This window comes from Dromiciops gliroides, chromosome 2 (assembly GCF_019393635.1).
Source record: "Dromiciops gliroides isolate mDroGli1 chromosome 2, mDroGli1.pri, whole genome shotgun sequence".
Taxonomy (NCBI): domain Eukaryota; kingdom Metazoa; phylum Chordata; class Mammalia; order Microbiotheria; family Microbiotheriidae; genus Dromiciops; species Dromiciops gliroides.
In genome coordinates this window covers 487,136,517-487,156,101 of record NC_057862.1, presented here as the reverse complement: position 1 = coordinate 487,156,101, position 19,585 = coordinate 487,136,517, and the positions used below count along the sequence as shown (strand labels likewise).

Here is a 19,585-nt window from a genome sequence, read left to right as displayed (position 1 = left end):
TCAGGGATTGGAACTCTCCATCTTTTCAGCAACCCATCACATATCCCCCAAAGACACTTTTTCTTTCTTTGAAAGAAAAGCAGAAGTTAGTGTGGACCCTTGTGTTTCCACTAATGGTGTGTCACAGACACTGAGGAAAGCAGAATGCAGAAAGTTTGAAGAGCTCTCTGCTCTACCCTGCACAGCTTCTCTTTACTTCCTAAGCTTTCTTTGTATCAGCTTTTATTTGCTTTCACTAGATTCAACCTAAACCTTTAATACATTTATCTAAGAGACATGGATGAGACCAGGAGAAACTGACTCTTCCCTTGTACCTCATTATAATAAAGAAAAGGAAATGTCCCAGAGGCTGAACCCAGGGGCCTACAGGGGAAAAATTTCTGTCATGTTCTGATCTGTCTGTCTTAGTAAGATGAGGGTTTGAAACTAGAAGAGATTTTAGTCACCACCTAGTCTAACCAAGTCTTGTCACAAATAGGGGGAACCAGAGAGATGATTGGAAAAGTCCAAGATCATATAGGTAATAGCTACCAGAGCCAAGATTCAATCTCAGGCCCTCCAATTCCGGATCCAAGGCTTTTGTGACTCTTATATGATTCCCCCAATCACGAAGACAGAATGAACCTTAGGGAGTAATAAGGATCTCTTCTTTTTGAACCAGAGTCAGAGATGACAGAACTTGAGTGATGATACTCAAAAATTTTGTGTACTATGGAAAGTAAGATAAGGAAGTACAAAATGGAGGGCCTAATCCCTACCCCCTAACACCGCTCCCTCCCCTCCCAGGTATGTGTCTACTATAAAAGATATGGGAGCATGGTTGAGGGTGAGAGGGGAACAAGTCTTCACACAAAGGCTTTGCCCAATCACTGTCTATGTGTCTACCCATTTCACAAAAGCCCACAAGGATACTTAAGGGAGGAGGGTGAGTTGGGCAGGATGACCTGTGAATCCAGCCCAAGCTGCTACTCACAAAGAGCTTTGGGAATAAAAATAGAGCCTTGAAGTTCCCATATGGTTAAACAAAAAGTAAAAATACAGAAGGTATCAGTGCCAATGTCCTTCTCAGATTTTTGTGATCATGTAAGAAAGTTAATTTTCTTTCATTTTCCTCCTGGCTCTCATTCTGAGCTACCAGACTAGAGCATTCTAGGTGTTGTTATAATGATGATATCTCAGTGTGAGCCACAACTCTCCCCTCCAGTACTTATCACAGGCACAAACACATGCAGGTTTGCCTCACTTTAAATTTAGTTTTCCTGAAAACTTTCCTACGATTAAAGTTTCTTCTGTTTTCTCCACTTAGTTTTATTTAAAATTTGGAAATGTATTTGTTCCTTTCAGGCTGGGGTAGAGAGTAGGAAAGGGAAAAATAAGTAATGTTTCTAAAAAGACACATACCTAACCAAGCAGGCTCTGTACCATTTTAAAAATGCATGCTCAAAGAGACATGGTAATTGTAAATAAAAATATGAATGTTATTCAACTGTATAAAATGGTAAGTGGAATCTTCGCCTTTATGCTCCTCCTACGCAATATATCTAATTGGCTCCTTTGTTACCTCTAGGATAAAAGACAAGTTCCTCAGCTTAGCATTTAAAAATCTTTGGGGACCTTCCTACCTATCAAATTTGTTTTTGAATCATGTTTCCTCCTTCATAACATCTTCCTTGTAAGCCCCCATCTCTCTACTCACACAGCCACCAGTAGAATTCAGACCTTTGTCACCTCTTACCTGAACTATTGTAAGAATTTCTGATTTGGTTTTCCTGACTCAAATCTTTCCCAGCTCTAATAGTTCTTCCACACAGCTCCCAATGAGATTTTCCTAAAAAGTAGGTCTGGCTATGTCACCCACTCCATACTCAATGATTCCCAGTGGCTATTACCTCCAGTACCAAATATAAAGTTCTCTATTTGGTATTTAAAGCTTTTTATTCCTTGGATCATAAAGTCTTCCTCTATTTCACTCTGCTCCACCTAGTCTATGATCAAGTTGCACTAGTCCACTTGCTGCTCCTCGAACACCACACTCTATTCCCACCCTCTGTTCATTTATAGTAGCTCTTCCCCATGTCTGGAATATCACCTTTCCTCATCTTGCCTCCTGGTTCCCTTCTAGAGTTAGCTTAAATATTACCCTCCATAGCAGAGCTTTTCTGCCCCTCTCCCTGCAAGATGGGTAAGTTATCCGACCATCATATTAGCTAGGTGACCTACTTCCCAGGCACTTGATATAGAAAGAGACATGGCACCTCCCAGGTCTTCCCTACCTGCCAATGAGCAGGGAGCCTTTTCATTAAACAACCATGTTTCACAAATAGGATGGCAGGATCTGGAATAAGCTCTGTATAGCTAGTTTGATGGTTCAAAGCAAGTTTCTGAGCATTCTAATAAAAGACACTCATAATGGCTTGGTAGATAGAGAGCTGACTTTGGATCCAGGAATACCTGGACTCAAGCCTCTTCCACCTCCATCTCATTCTATTTCTGGGACCCTAGGCAACTCATTTAACTCTTGGAAACTAAGTTTCTGCAACATATACACATGAAGTCGAGCATACAATCCATGGAGTAGCATAGCCATTGGAGAGGAAATTCTGGTGCCAGCCTTCAGTACATGTAACGGTCTCAGCCCTGCCTGCCACCACCGCTGCCCGCCTCCACCACTAGGCCACCTAGCCAGACTTGAAGAGGATTGCAACTTGACAGAAGTAAAAATAGATGAAATGGGGCAGCTAGGTGGTGCAGTGGATAAAGCATTGGCCCTGGATTCAGGAGGACCTGAGTTCAAATCTGGCCTCAGACACTTGACACTTACTAGCCGTGTGACCTTGGACAAATCACTTAACCCTCATTGCCCTGCTTAAAAAAAAAAAAAAGTTGGAAAAATAGATGAAGTGCTTTGTCTCATGTGTGATGTAGCTGCCAAAATTTCAGCTCACGATAAAATGCCACGTGGGGTTATATTTATTTCTTGTCGAATTCCTTCTTCATATAGGCAGCAATGTTTTTCTCTATGTTGTCCTTCTCCACAGCCCGCGTTGCACAGTCAACCACATCCTGCTGCATGTCCTCAGACATGTCTGTGTTCTTGATCACTGCGTTCTGGTCAGACATGGCAGCACTTCACAGTGACAAGTCCTCGCACGCAGCCCCCTCCAGAGAGCAAAAAGCAAAGGTGGTTGGCAAGGGAGACCACGTGCCGGAGGAGGGTGGGGGGTGGGGGGAGGGGACCAGTGGCAGTGTCCCCTTTGCTTCTCCTGTAGCTGCAGCTGCTGCAGGTCACTCAGCTCCAGTTCCCTGTGGCCTTGGCCCAGCCCTGTGTTCTCAGTCCTTACTTCCTAGCTTTCTTTCTTCTCTCCCTCCTGTGCTCTCTCTAGCTCCTTCTTTCTCTCCCGGTGGGTAGGTTGCTCCCACGCGAGCACAGCTTCCCTCAGCTCTTCTCTGCTCTGCTGCTCCAACTCTCTAAGTTTCAAAGAAGTTGTTAAACTGCTTTGATAGGAGGATTTTCCTCATCTAGGCACTGTCTATTTCAACAAAATTACAGGTCTAATCCCTGTCCCTATCAGAGTGATCATATCCCCTGAATATTATCTAATGTGATAGTTGCCCTTGGCCTTTACAATATCAAAAATAGTCTCCAAGAAGAACATGCTTATGCTGGACATCACCTAAAGAAAACAGAGGCCAAGAGATGATAGCCCAGAGCAGGTCCTACTGGAATAACAATTGCATTATGGATCTTACATGTATCTTTAAATCCAGAGTTTTAAATATTTCTCATATTTTGTCCATAGCACTAATGCTCAAAGAGTAATTGACAATTTGGTAAAATGCTGCCATTTTTCATCTTGAGGATTAATTAGAAAACATTGAAAAACAATGAGAAAAAATAATAAATTGCCTCAAGAAGTTTATTTTAATTGTTTTTGGAGGGTTTTAGCTTTTGTTGACACATCTCTCTCTCTCTCTCTCTCTCTCTCTCTCTCTCTCTCTCTCTCTCTCTCTCTCTCCTCCCTTCCTTCCTTCCTTTATTTCTTCCTTTCTTCCTTTTTAGAATCTTGGGAATATGACTTTAGAGTTGAAAATGACTTGGGAGTCACCTACTCTAATCCTTTCATTTTAGAGATAAGGAAATTGAGGCTAAGGGAGATGAAGCAACTTGTCAGATCTCACTTAGGCACTAAATGTCACAGCTGGAATTCAAACCCGAGTCCCTGATTCCAAATCTAGCCCTCTTCCCCTTCTACCCCACTCTACCATGCTGTCTCTCATCTTCATCTTTGTTTCTTCCTCCTTTTTTTTTTATTACTTTTTGTCTATGGACTCTGTCTCCCTTTTCTGCCCTATTGCATCCCTATTGTGGGTTGTAGTCTGAGGCTGCAAATAGAAGAGAGTTAACTGGAACATACAATGCTCAAGCCAGTGATTTTGATCTCATTAATGCCAAGATCTAATCAAATAATTCTCTCCTAAGTAAGAGAATACCAATCCATTTTGTACCAATTTATCCTCTTCTGTTGCATTCCTTCTCTCTTTCCCACCCATTGTTTTCCTACAGAATAAGAGATACTTGGGAAGAAAGCAAACATAAAGGGTTTTGCACATAAAGCAATTCAAGAATAACATTTTAAAAGAATAGAGTGCTCTAATCTGATTTTTAATGGACTATATTATGGGCTTTTTTTTTTGTGAAACACTAATTTCTGTGCAGACTTCTTACTTTCATGGAATAAGTAAAAAATAATTTTGTAGTGTGCCTGGCCTAATACTTTAAAACTCAAGATGTTATATGGGGATCCAGCTCCAGGAAGGATAACCCTCAGGAAAATTGTATGTGTAAAAAACACACAAAAATGTAGTACTGGATTCTGTTCCCAATATACACATACAAACACACACACACTCTTAATCTCAATACATACATATTAATCTACATTGTGGAGGGGGCACATTTACTGTGAGAGATTCAGAAATAGCAGGTTGACAGTGACGCTAAGCTTGGCATCCTAGGTTGAGGTAGAGATGAGAAGGTAAAAGGACTTTAACTTCCACAAGGCCTAGAAGAGAAGCAATGACATCAAAGTGAAATCAGGCACGGATGATCAAAGAGAGAAAAAAAGATAGCAAGGCAACAGTTCAAAGAAGATTCAACATTTGCAGAGAAATGATGCTCACTTCTGGAAACACACACTGAAGAGGAGGCAAGAGCCTGGCAAAGGAAAAACATAGGAAGTTTCTCTAATAGATCCGACAAAGGTGTGAGGAGGAAAAGCCCTGGGCAAAGAGAAGGACTAGGAGGGTTATCCAATAACACTGAACACAGGAAAAAAAATGAGAAAAGGAAAAGAAGAGGAGGACTAAAATTAATATTGTTCAAGAGTGTATGTTAAGGAATGTGATTCTTTCAAATTTATAAGCAAGAAGAGATCAAGGAAGATGACCATAAACCACTCTCAGAGAGTAATTTACTGGCACAAAAAATACTACACATACTTGGCTTCAGTTTTTACAATGCACTCAGAAGCATTCAGGAATAAGAGGAGAGGGAATAACCATTTATAAAGTGCCTACTATGCTCCCTGTAGTAAGAGCTTTTCAATTATCTCATTTAATACTCACAACTATCCTGAAAAGTAGATATTGTTATTATCTGCATTTTACAGTCAAGGAACAGAGGTTAAGTGACTTACCTAGGGACTTTGAGGTTGGATGTGAAATCAGGTTTTCCTGACTATAAGTGGGGTCCTCTACACCCACTGTACCACCTGCCTCTTAGTTTCAGTTGCCAGAATATGGAGATGTATGCTTTGTTTTGCTTTGCTGTGATTGTTTCTTTCTTTGTTTTGTGGGAGGGAATGAAAGGAGACTATCCCTGTGAGTTTATTGGTATATGGCATTCTGAGTCAGGAAACTACTTTTATCAATGCACATCAGCATCTGTTCTTCATAGTCTGAAAGTTATCTGGGAGAGTAAGAGATAAAATAACTTTCCAGGGTGACACAGTCAGTATGTGTCAGGAGCAGAACCAAACCCAGTTTTTCCAGACTCAGAGGCTGGGTCTCTGTACATCACATCATGGTACCACTCTGCAAACCCCTTCAGAAATATTCATGGAAATCAGGATCCTGAGAGGCATTGGGGAATGACTGGATCTTAGGACTGAAAATTCTATTTTAGAATTTAAATGGAAACAAATAATGTAATTTAAAGAACTGATTCATGGGGAAGAAAACATTCTCCTTAGTTAAATAGAAAACCACATGCCTATGATGCACATTACATGCATATCAAAGCCTTTCCCTTCTTCAGTGCCTCCATGTGATGTCGCATTCATCCTGGTTTCTTGAAGCTGTCATCACCTCAAGAGTCAAATTGACAGGTATTTCTGAAGACACTTCAGCTTTAGTCAGAGGTCCAGCCTAGCCAAGTGTCAAGAATTTTATTGCCAGAGGCTTGGGTACATGGTGATGATTTTTCTGTCCAGCCACAGCAACTCAAGAAGCTATCTATTAAGGCCTGGAGGAGTTTCAAATTGCATGAGATCAGGGATTCTTAAAGTATTGAAGATGCTTTAATGAATGAGCCTGACAACTTTGCCTGAAGTACTCTGTAGGGAAGAAAAAATAGTGTTTACACTTTAAACATAAGACCTTATCATGCATTTGTTTAGCTAATAGACCTTGCCCTGGTTACAGACCTTTAGTAACCACCAGTAGTGAATATTTGAGTTTCAGATATCTTGCATTGGACACTAAGAAACCAACTTCAGCCAATATTCTGTTCTGTTGACACTTCAAAGCCAAGCATAAGTCCTTAAGGAAATTCACAATTTAGCTTAGGAAGAGTAACTAGATCAATATGTAATTTCACTCATGTGGGCCTATCCTTCAGCAATACAGATGGTAATCCATTCATGCCTTTTCATCCTGTGGAGCTCTTGTCATTATCTTATGTTAAATATGCCATAGAGAGTGTACTCTGACCTTCTTCCAGTTCTCTTGACATTCATGGATAGCAAAAGACCATTTGAGATGTCTATTCAGCATCCCTTGGTCTTGAAACTTGCGACTCCTCTTGCCACAAAATAGACCCTATCTCTATTCTCCTGTGTAAAGTATTCTGATGGCATCCTCAATTCCTCTAGTTATGCTTGGTGTCAGGAAACATAGACAAATAATTAATAAATGCTCAATTGTATTGTCTGTTCTACAAGGATATTCCTTAGTGTTTTGGTGTTAAACCAATATGACTGAATCCATATATCTTGGATAGATGGTTTAAAGGCAGTGAATTGGTAGAGGGGATAGAGCACTGGGTTAGATGTCAGAAATACAGAATTCCAAATGCTGTCTCAAACATTTAACAGTGTGTAATCTTGAGAAAGTCACTTCACCTCACGATAGCCTCAGTTTCTTTCTCTATAAAATATGGGAGTTGGATTCACTGACCTGTAAATTTACTTGCACCTCTAAATCTTTGATTCTATGAGTAATTGAATAGTAGGTGCCACTGAAAATTTGTGTTGGTTTTTGCAAGACTTTATATTGAACCATGCTAGAGCGGCTCAAAGGAAAGTTGAGAGCACTAGAGATCCTACAACCAGTAGATAAAGTGTAATGAAAGGCACATGTCTATTTAAACAAACTGTCATCAATATCTAAGAAGGAGGTGTTCTGACTTGTAAACCATGATATAAGCAGAGATGATTTGCTCAAGATCCTATTGCCTAAGGCAGAATGTGGCTACTTGATCCAACATAGGAGTGTATCTCCTTCTTAGACAAAGGTCCATTGTTAGCAGAGCATAAAAAAGGAAGGTTTGTTTGTTTGTTTTTGTTTTGTTTTGTTTTGTTCTTCCCCACCCTTGTCCTGGGAACTTTTTTTAAAAAATTAGATCCCACCACACGATAATCATTAGTCTCCATATTCTCTCACCAGTGGCTAAGAGCACACATTACATAGCCTCATAGAAACTTTGAAATAATGCATCGTAAAGGCAACCTGCCCAACAGCTCTTATTTTACAGATGGGAAAATTGTGGGCCAGGGAGGGGGAAGTAACTTGTCCAAAATATTATAGTGAATTAATTAGTGGTAAAGTCAGGAAAGCACAATTCCTACTACACTAATTTGTCTTGGGATCAGATCAGGAAACAGTATCACAACCTGGCCTAATTTGCACTGAAGCTTGACTTTCCAAAACAATTAACTCTATTGTAAAATTTTTTTAATTTTAATTTTATTTTTTAATAATAATAAATTTATTTAGAATTTTCCCAGTTACATGTAAAAACAAATTTTCACATTGAATTTTTTTTTTTGGTGGGGCAATGAGGGTTAAGTGACTTGCCCAGGGTCACACAGCTAGTAAGTGTCAAGTGTCTGAGGCCAGATTTGAACTCAGGTCCTCCTGAATCCAGGGCCAGTGCTCACATTGATTTTTTAAAACTTGGTTTTCCAAATTTTCTTCCTCCCTCCATCCCTACCCCTCCCTAAGAGATCAAGCAATTCAATATAAGTTATACATGTGCAGTCATGCAAAACATCTCCATATTAGTCAGGTTGTGAAAGAAAATAGACAAAATAACTTTAGAAAGAGGAACTAACAAAAAAATTATACTTCAATCTGTATTCAGATACCACCAGTTATTTCTCTGTAGATGGATTACATTTTTCATAAGTCCTTCTGATAGCATCCTGCTCATTATTTCTTTCACAGTTACTATTACTAACTGTATTACCCTCCCTTTGACATTTTTTTTTGGGGGGGGTGAGGCAATTAGGGTTAAGTGACTTCCCTAGGGTTACACAACTAGTAAATGTTAAGTGTCTGAGGCCAAATTTGAACTCAGGTCCTCCTGACTCCAAGGCCGTTGCTCTATCCACTGCACTACCTAGCTGTCCCCCCTTGATATTTACTCTATTTTCTATCTTCTTTCACCCTATCCCTCCTCAAAAGGGTTTTGCTTTCTACTGCCCCCTACCCCAATCTGTCCTCCCTTCCTTGACCTCTGCCCCCTTATCCCCTTCCCCTCCCACTTTCCCACAGGGCAAGATATAGTACTATACCCATTTAAATATGTATGTTATTCCCTCTTTGAGCCAATTCTTATGAGAGTAAGGCTCACTCAGTCCCCTGCTCCTTCCCCATCTTCCCCTCCACTCCATAAGCTTTTTCTTGCAAAACAATGAACTTTAGCCAAAAGTGGAAAGACTTGTATGTTCTTCAACTTCTTAGGAACTAGTGAGTGCATATCTACAAACAAAGAACCAGAATACAAATTACCTTTTCTATAAGGAATACATATGAGTCCATATAAAATCAATTAACTCAGTACTTATGCCTATATTTAGAGCTTCTGTCTTCTCACTGTCAGGCTATCAATTGGTATTGTCAATAAAGTGATCTCTAGCAATCCCTCCCCCTCTCACCCTTCTAAACCATTACTGCTGATCTACTATGACTTAGAATATTGTTAAGGGCTAAAATGGTCTTGCCCTCAAAGACCTTCCCTTCATGGGCAGAACTCCTCTACAGTAAGTATCCAGCAGGTGGCGTTATTCCAATCGTTACAATATCAAAGGTCAAGTTTATATAGATTCGCTGTACATTAAGAGTTCAAAGGAGAGCTTGGGATATTCCCTGATGAGTGTGATGTATATATTTTGTCAGTTTTTTGTGACTGACTAGAGACCCTTTTGAATTCCTCCTTGATCTGGGCTATATTCCAAGGAGTAGCTCTTACTAAAGAAAAATGACCTCTAGATAAGGAAGGTGATTTTGTAACTTTTGAAAAATTATATCCAGTGTCAACCAATGCCATGTCCACTATATTGCCATTATTCATGGTCATTGCTAAAGTATGAATTCTAAGAGTCTAGTGACTCACATTTTAATCCTCCTATTAGACCAGATATAAAGAAAGCCTTACATAGAGTAAGTAAATGCCCATTACATGTCTGCTGAATGAACTCAAGGACCCAACATTTGAACAATGCCTTTGAAGAGGAGAATAAAAACAGCTTGGAAGATGCAGCCCCAGTGCTCTTAGAGCTTACAAATCAAAAACAGGCACTGTGAGTGAAAACAAACCTACAGACAATCATGAAAAGAACTCTGAAGAAAAACAACCAATACATGCAGAAGGGAGAGCCAGGCTAATATAATTTCCTTAAGCAGGAATCTTGACACATATTCATGCTTCCAATTTCTAAGTTTGAAATGAGTGCTGACTGAAGAATTCTCAGCTCAAGGAAACATAATTTACTAGTCTCCAAAAGCTTTTACTTCAAGACTGATTGAATGATGCTAGAGAAGACTTCATTTAAAATGAAGAAAAGGGGGCAGCTAGGTGGCACAGCGGATAAAGCACTGGCCCTGGAGTCAGGAGTACCTGAGTTCAAATCTGGCCTCCGACACTTAACACTTACTAGCTGTGTGGCCCTGGGCAAGTCACTTAACCCCAATTGCCTTACTGAAAAAAAAATGAAGAAAACATGCTAATTTTAATGTTTCTCTTTTGAACAACTAGTGTCAGACCTCATGAATGGATAGAATTCAAACTCCCTGGGGACATAAGGTTAGAGGAAGTCAAAGCTGCCAACATGGATAACTTTATTATTTGAAGTTCTCCGACTATACCCTGTGCTTTTTGCCAACACGATTGCAAGAAGGTCACCAAGATCATAGCTGGAGGGGATGCAAATCTGGTCAATGGTTTTCAAGAGGGAATAAGATGTAGATAACACCTTGCCACCTCTTCATTATGATCAAATCATTTTGTCAGCCACTCAATTCTGACGCACAAGTTTCTCTGGGACAAGTGTACCTAGTAAATTGAAACTTAAAGCAGGCCTCCTAGACTGTCCCATCAAAAGACCTGAAGCAAACTCAGATCAAGGCAATGATCCAAGATAATTCTGAAGGATTCATGATGAAAAATGCCGTCCACCTCCCAGAGAGAGAACTGATTAACTCTGAGGACAGATTGAAATGCAAATTTTCACTTTCTTTATTTTTCATGTTTTTGTGTGTTCATTTTCACATGATTAATATGGAACTAGGTTTTGCAAGACTTATCATGTATAACTGATAAATTGTTTACCTTTTCAGAGGTGGGAGCGATAGGAAGGAGAAAGAAAATTTGGAACTCAAAATTTTAAAAATCCGTGTTAACATTTTAAAAATATTTTGGGGGATATATTTAATTAAATTACGTATTTTTTAAAATCGTGAAGTAAGAACACTGGCAGTCGTCTAGTCCTCTTTGTAACTGTGCATAACAAAGGCCTAATTTCTTATCCCCAACTATTTCATTTTGTGAACAATTGCAATTCAGAATTAGCACTCACTACTTGATCCCTGATTTAGAGGGTTTACAACATAGTGCATCTTTGGAAAGGAGAAAAGTTGTTGTTGTCATCATTGTTATTGTTGGTCCTTCATTTTCAAAGAGGACCATGACATTGGGGTCATCCAACTTTCACTGAATTGGATTTAATGAGGGAGGGCTGTGCAAGGTCACCAACCTCAGTCTCTCCTCCAGAGCCATCTAGGGCCAGTGGCAAGATAGATATCAGGATGCCTGGAGATGGCTGAGATGTTTAAGGCAATTGGGGTTAAGTGTTTTGCCCAGTGGCACACAGCTAGTAAGTGTCTGAGGTGAGATTTGAACTCAGGTCCTCCTTACTTCAAGGTCAGTGCCTAATCCATTACTCTCCAAAGGAGAAAATTAGAATTGCTATAAATATAGTTCACGATGTACCACTGGGGCCATTGATGACTCATTATTGTTTTAACATTTTATGGGTTCTCTGAGTTAGGAGCCTGTAAGAACATCTAGCTATGGTCACTGCCTTCTATGATTTGCTGAAATGCTATGAAATTATATGTGAAGATAGACTATCTTTCTCTGTGACCCTGGGTAGCACATTGCCAATATATACTTGGTATTAGTAAAATAGGGTAACAATGGTATCAAGGCAGATAAACCCCCGAAAGAACTGTACATTTTATCTGAGCCATGTGACATTCTTGGCATTCAGAAAGTTGCCCAAACTCAATGAATGTTATTCTCAATTCCTCCCCTCAAAAGTCCATTAATCTAAGGGACATCAGAAGCCATTTATTTTACCCCCTTCAATTTACAGATGAGGAAACTGAGACCCAGGGTATTTAAGTGCTTAGCCAAGGTCATACAAGTAGTAAACATCAGAGGTAGGGGTAGGATTTGAATTCGGGTCCTCTGAATCCAGAGACCCTCTTCCACATCCCTATTCCAACTCATAATAACAGTATATATAAAACTTCCTGAAAATCTACAACTCATTTGCATGTATCTTCCATTGGTTGCTTCCCGGTTAACTTGTCTGAAACCTTATTGGTATTACACTGACACAAGGCTAAGAAATGCATCCCTGGTTGTCAGTCACTGGCCTAGCATCCTCTTGACTCTACAGATTGTCATGAATGGGCTTTTGTGGATTTGACCACAGTAGCTGATTACTTGGAATAAAATATAATCTCATTTGAGAGACAAACACCATGTGTGAAGAGTCACCCCACCCAGCCTTGTTGCAGTGAAAAAGTACCAAGGCATTTTAAGCACTAACTTCATTTTCCTTCTAACATCTGTCTCTTTTAATTTCAATTCAAGGATGTGAGCCTGCTGCTCTGTCTGTACTGTGATAAGTTATAACTGAACTACTGCTGATCTCTCATGTTAATGAAACTTCACTTTATTTCTCTTAAGGAGGATACAGACAGAGCTGTTGAATATCAAGTGAGACAAAACTGTGTCCATATTTAGAGGGGAAAGTGAATTGTAGAGCCACACAACACCAAGTCCTGACTGCTTAAACTCCCCTGGCAACATGGCCCAGATGCCTGTAAGATCATAAGCAGCATAGGCCTGTAGTAAGATTCATTCTATAACCTGAAAGGGTGATGTCTGAAAGAATAAATACTGACTTTGATGTAAATGGAAAAGACACTAAAACATGTTTGGTATACAACAAAAGTAGAAACAAGCCAAAATAGAGACATATAGTCTTATTCTCAACACCTTTGTACCTGTCTCTAATATACTACAAAAAAAGACCCCACTGTGAGGGGTTCAGGAGCAAGTTGTATAATGGAAAGTGGTGGGAAAAGGTCTATTCTTGTGAACAGCAATTTGACAAATGACAATAGGAAGAGCAACGGGAAGTTATCATACAAAGTTGATTTCTTCCTATATGACATTTCTTTTCTTTCTTTTTTATTCCAGTATGTTCCTGTAATATCTCTCCTATATCACTTTCTGATTCACTTACTCCTTAAGGAAAGACATTTAAAACAGTATCATTTGAAGTTGGACTTCCATTTCTGGACAGAACTTCACAGTCAGTTGTAACTACCATATCAGAGATCTCAAATCCCCATTTTAAATGGACCACAGGCATATGTTAAGTACCCAGTATGATGCAAGACCCAGTGTTAAAAATGAAACTCTCCTTGACCTTGTATACACCTTAATTGGGTATATACTAGCAAGGCAAAAATAGAAGACTTAAAGGTTTTGAGCGAACTTTTTCTGCCCCAGATGAATTATATCCCAACATGCTGAAAATACCTGGAAATTTTATTTTTTGAGAAAGGAATTACCATTTATCATCTCCAAGGATTAATGGAGATATATATTTTTGATTATTTAGAAAGAATAGGGGTGATCATTAAGAGTCAGCAAAGGGCACACTCCAAAAAATCAAAAGTAAATGTAACAAAAATTATAAAGGTCAAATAGGACTCGAATGAAGAGATATGAAATGACACACCCCTTCATGGAGGTAGGAGGTCCACAGATGTTAGACATTACATGTTTTCAGACTTTTAAATGTCTTAATTAGGTGACTTCTCCCCCCCTCAAAAATACTATTTTTTCATATAGAATGAGTCTCTGGGAAAGGGAGGTGGAGGGATACATGGGATAATTATTGTGATATAAGAAACAGATAATATCAAGAAACATTTATTTTTTAAAGAACCAGAATGGCTTCATCAAGGAAGAGTCTTGATGGTCTTGCCTGACTAAATTCATTTCCCTTTTTGATAGTTTGAAGATATTGGTAGAACAGAAAAAGCATGAAAACAGCCATAGACAACCATAGACCTGAATTTTAGCAAACCATTTGACAATGTTTCTCAGACCATCTTTGAGGATGAAATGGAAGGATATGGCCTAGATGATAGTATAGTTAAAAGGATTCAGAACTTGTGGAATGATTGGCATCCAAAAAGTGGTGATTAATAGTGTGGGATCAGTTTAGAAGAACAGCTATAAAAAAGTGCCCCAGGGATCTCTCCTGTTCAGAATTTTTATTAGCAACTTAGATAAAGGCATAGGGTGCCACTCAGATTTTTTGAAAACATAAAGTCCTTGGAGATAAAGCTAATGTGTTGAATGAGAGTCAGAATTCAGAAGGGTCCCCAAAAGAAGTTATAAAGATAGGTTAAAATGGATAATTATGAATAGAAATAAATCTTCTAAGATGATTATGCCAAAATCAGCAATACTTCTATTAGACAAGAATCCAACTATTAGACATGATTCCAACTGAAAAATCTTTGCAAATTTGAAGCATATGGGAAGTAGCCTAATGATCAGCAACAGTATTGTTAAGGAATTCTTCTTTCATGAGAATCAATTGATCCTTTTAAAAAAAATGATAAATAGTATGTATCTAAAACCAAGAGTAAGCATTATCTGTAATGGGGATAAACTCGAAAATTTCCCAATATGATTTGGGGTGAAGCAGTGATATTTATTATTACCACTATAATTCAATATTATACTAGAAATGCTATCTATAGCAATGAGAGAAGAAAAAATTTGAAGGAGTAGAAATAAGCAATGAGGAAAAATAACTGTCACTTTGCAGATGATATGGTATACTTAGAGAACCCTAAAGAAGTAACGACTCCCTCATAGTTGCAGGATATAAAACAAACCCACATAAATCATCATAGCAGCTTTTTTTGGGGGGGGTGATGGCAAAGAATTGGATATCAAGGGAATTATCATCAACTAGGGAATTGCTGAACAAATTGTGGTATATGATTGTGATGATATATAAATGTACTATAAGAAATTATGAGAAGGATGGCTTCATAAAGACCTTGGGAAGACTTACATGAATTTATGAAAAATTAGTTGAGCGATAAAAGCACTATTGTAAGAATGATCAACTGTGAAAGACCATGTACTCTGATCAAGACAATAATGACAGATAGTTCCAAAGGACTCATGAAGAAAAATGTTACCTACCTCCAGAGTAAGAACTGATGAACTCTGAATACAGATTGAAGCACACTTTTTTAAACTTTATTTTTATTGTTTTATTTTGTTTGTTTTCTTTTGCAATGTGGTTAATATGGAAATATATTATCTATGATTTCACATGTATAATCAAAATCAAAGTATTTGCCTTCTCAAGGAAGAGGAGCAGTAGGAGGGAAGAAGGGAATTTAGAATTCAATTTTAAAAAAAAGATTGTTAAAAATTGTTTTATATGTAATTAGGAAATATTTAACAATATAAATAAAAATAATTTTTAAAAAAGAATTCTGCTCTCTAATCCCATATATGTTATGGTAAGTAAAGAATTAAAGTTTAGGATTCCCCCAAACAATAATGAAAATGTCTCCATAATAAATGTGATCAGTTTGCAACCCATTGCAAATGAGGAATTAAGCAGAAAAAATATTTTAAATAATGCCTTAAGAAAAATGAGTGACCCACATAAAAGAGAGAGCTGATCACATAGTAAGAGTGAAGGCTAATTTGTGGATAAATTTTATAAATGTTGAAATATTTGGAAAAAAATATTCCGAACATAAAGCAAATATCCTGTAGCCAATTTATAGGACAAGCTTCACAAGTTGCATAGGAAAGTTAAGCAAGGATGAATTGTTATTTGCATAATTGGAGGGAATTGCTATATTATTAAGATCACAAATCCATCTAAGTAATCAGTCAATTAATAGGCATTATTAAGTTTTGACTATGCCAGGTACTGTGCTAAGGTTTAGAAATATAAACACCAAAGTCTTTAAGGAGCTTAGATTCTAATGGACGGTGTCCCATATAATTGTCTATAGAAATACCTACTTCTACAATTGTTATATTATATATTTTACTTAAACAAGTCTCCATATATAACTCTAATGCTCCATTTATAATAAGGTAAAATTAAAAACATTAAGGGCCTAAAGAGATTCTCTCCCATTAGCAATATATGTAAAAACCAAACAGAAAGTGATATACCTATGTTCAAAAATGAAATGGATGAACTAGTCTCAGTTCATCTAAAAAAAATGATCTAAACGTTTTAGTAGACCACTAGCTCAGTACAAGACAATGGTGTGTTAGGGCATCAAATATGTTAAACTTGCTTAGTATGAATTAATAAAAGCATAGTATTCAAAAAGGGGAGAAATTACAATCCTTAAATATTTGATGTTGACCATATCATGTCTGTAGTATTTTCATCAATTCTGGTTATAATATTTTATAGGATAAATTGTTGGCAAATGGGAAAAAGAGAATATAGTTTGCATGGGGAGGAGGGAGAAGATATGTTTCCTAAATCAAAAGGAAATTAAAGGAATAACTAAAGCTTTCCTAAACTGTCACTACTACCTAAATGTTAAAGCAGCCCCTGCTCCTCCATTACCCTGTTATCTGTCTATATCTATAATCTATCTATATAAAAATATAATCTATATCTATAATCCATATCCATATATATCTATACTATATCTACACCTACATCTACATATCTATATAGATATTGAAAACATACATATATACACATATAATAGTAATCATATATATTTATATATGTACATAATGTTATATGTGTATATACATACATGTATACAAAATAATAATTATGTACATTTATATATGTATACAATGTAATATATGTTTTATGTGCATATAAGTACATGATATCTCTCCTATTGGAATATAATCTCCTTGAGTGAAGGGACTATTTCATTTTTTTCTTTTTATCTTCTGCATCTGTCCTTTTTGAGTGTTTACTGAATTGAAATCAATTCACTCAATTATAAGTTAACAAATAAGTGAGTTAAAGGCCTGCAGGAAAAACATTACTTAAACACTCACTATGTTCCAAGCACTCACTACATCCTCACTTGCTAGGTTTGTGATCCTGGGTAAGTCATTTAACCCTATTTGCCTCAGTTCCTCATCTATAAAATGAGCTAGACGTGGAAATAGCAAATTACTCCAGTATCTTTTCCAAGAAAATCACAAATGCAGTCATGAAAAATCAGACACAACTAAAATGACTAAAGAACAATAATAACAATTGAGTGTGTTAAGTGCTGGGGACACCAATATAGAAGTGAGATAAGACCTGACATCAGTGATCTTACCTGATAAAGGAGAGCAATCAATTAATTTAAAAAATCGAACAAAAGGAGACAACACATACAGAGGAGTAGTGACAAGGAAAGGGATTATTGTCTGGGAAGTGATACAGATGGTAAATTGAAACAAAGGGCAGGCCATGGATAAGTTCTTTCCAGGGACAATGAGTGTTGGTTGTTGTCCTTTGTTCTCAAAGAAGAACAGAATGACATCATTGTGCTAGAATCAAGTTACAGTGTGTCCTACTATAGCTTGATAAGAACAATATGAACTCGGAATGCTCTACTACTGGTCAGGTACAAATAATTCATGTGAGCAATGATAGTATTCATTTGATTATAGTTCTCAGAGTGTAATATATTCCAGAATTATATGTTATGCAAGATACACAAACACACATGCATACATACATATACATAATGACATTTTAATTAGATAATGATAATTCATATCACTTGTTTCTCTTCTTCAGAATATAACTTTATCCTTTGATATTTCATGTCATGTAAGTATGAAAATTTTAAAAATGCAGTCAGAAAAAATATCTTCAACAAGTAGCATATCTTCCAGAATATGATCTGTGCATATGCATAACAACCTCCCATGTAAGGTATGTTGGTGGCATTGTATAATCTATAGTTAAAAATTAGGTTTCTGAATAATATCTACATAGCATGTAATAAAAATAACCTTGCAATAAATTATCTGCAACTGACAGTGCCAGACAAATGAAAAGGTCTCTATGTGCTTTATTTGTCTCTTGGGAAGGAGAAAATGTAAGCATTATTTTCTAGCATCACAAAAGCTTAATGTAGTGTCAGTGCTGAGCATTACTGTCTGCTAGAAGACAGTAATATGGGATATTCAGCAACCCTTCCTAGGATTTTCTACATGGAATTAATCTGTTTAACAGAAAATTCAGGGTCTAAACAATTATATGTGGCTCAGTGTCCTTCCCAAATTTTCAGTTAAATTTTTTTTTTTAATTTTTTGCTTTGGTTTGTTTTCCCCAAGAATCCAGGTTTAGTAAAGGCTTTTCTTTCAGTATTTTGAACTCCAGGATTTAACTACTTTTATTAGTAAAAAGATATGAGGTCATGAGCTCACACAGCAAGTACACCAGATCACAGACAACAGTGAACCAAATAGATGACTAAGAATCAGTTTACTTGGGTTTGAATCCTGACTTTGCTACTCACTAATTGCATTACCTTAATTAGCCTAAATGAAACTTTTTAGGAGGTGTTTTACAAGGCACTTTGCTGGGTGCTAGAGATAGACAAAAACAACAAAGTCCCTGCCTACACAGAGCTAATGTTCTTTGGGAAAGATTTTAACATGTACAAAATATATGCAAAGTAATACAAAGAGATTTCAAAAAGAAGAGAGTACTAGTAACTGGGGAAGGTGTGCTGAATCGCAAGGCACCATAGAAAAGCTGTTTACCTGAGCTGTGATTTTGATAGGATTGTAGAAGTGAAACCCAAAGAACTGAAATGATTTTCCCAAAGTGACACAAATGTTAGGATTTGATCCCAGGTCTGGTGAATCTAAATTCAGGTCCCTTTCTATTGTATCATGCTAACTCTAAGAAAAATTAAAACAACAACAAACTTGGGAAATTGGGTTGGGGACATTGCAAACAGGGAAAGCCTTTTTTGTTTGTTTGTTTCTTTTTGCTAGGCAATGAGGGCTAAGTGACTTGCCCAGGATCACACAGCTAGTAAGTGTCAAGTGTCTGAGGCCGGATTTGAACTCAGGTCCTCCTGAATCCAGGGCTGGTGCTTTATCCACTGTGCCACCTAGCTGCCCCCCAGGGAAAGCCATTTTTACAAAGATGTACAGATCAGAGTGGGAAAGTAGGGGGCACAATGGAGAGAATGCTGGGCCTAGTCATGAGAATTCATTTTCTTGAGTTCAGATTTGGTTTCATATACCTATTATTTGTGTGACCGTGGACAAGCCACTTAATCCTGTTTGCCTCAATCTCCCCCTTTTTAAAGTGAGCTTGAGGGACAGCTAGGTGGCGCAGTGGATAGAGCACCCGCCCTGGAGTCAGGAGTACCTGAGTTCAAATCTGACCTCAGACACTTAACACTTACTAGCTGCGTGACCCTTGGCAAGTCACTTAACCCCAATTGCCTC

The 19,585-nt window shown here is 37.7% G+C and overlaps 1 protein-coding gene and 1 pseudogene across 1 annotated transcript in view; both read right to left on the bottom strand.

Annotated features, from left to right (window-relative positions):
• Positions 1-19,585, bottom strand: part of CDH13 (cadherin 13) — a 1,286,821-nt gene that overhangs the window by 643,115 nt on the left and 624,121 nt on the right. The window lies entirely within an intron of this gene.
• Positions 2,679-3,120, bottom strand: LOC122741610 (annotated as a pseudogene).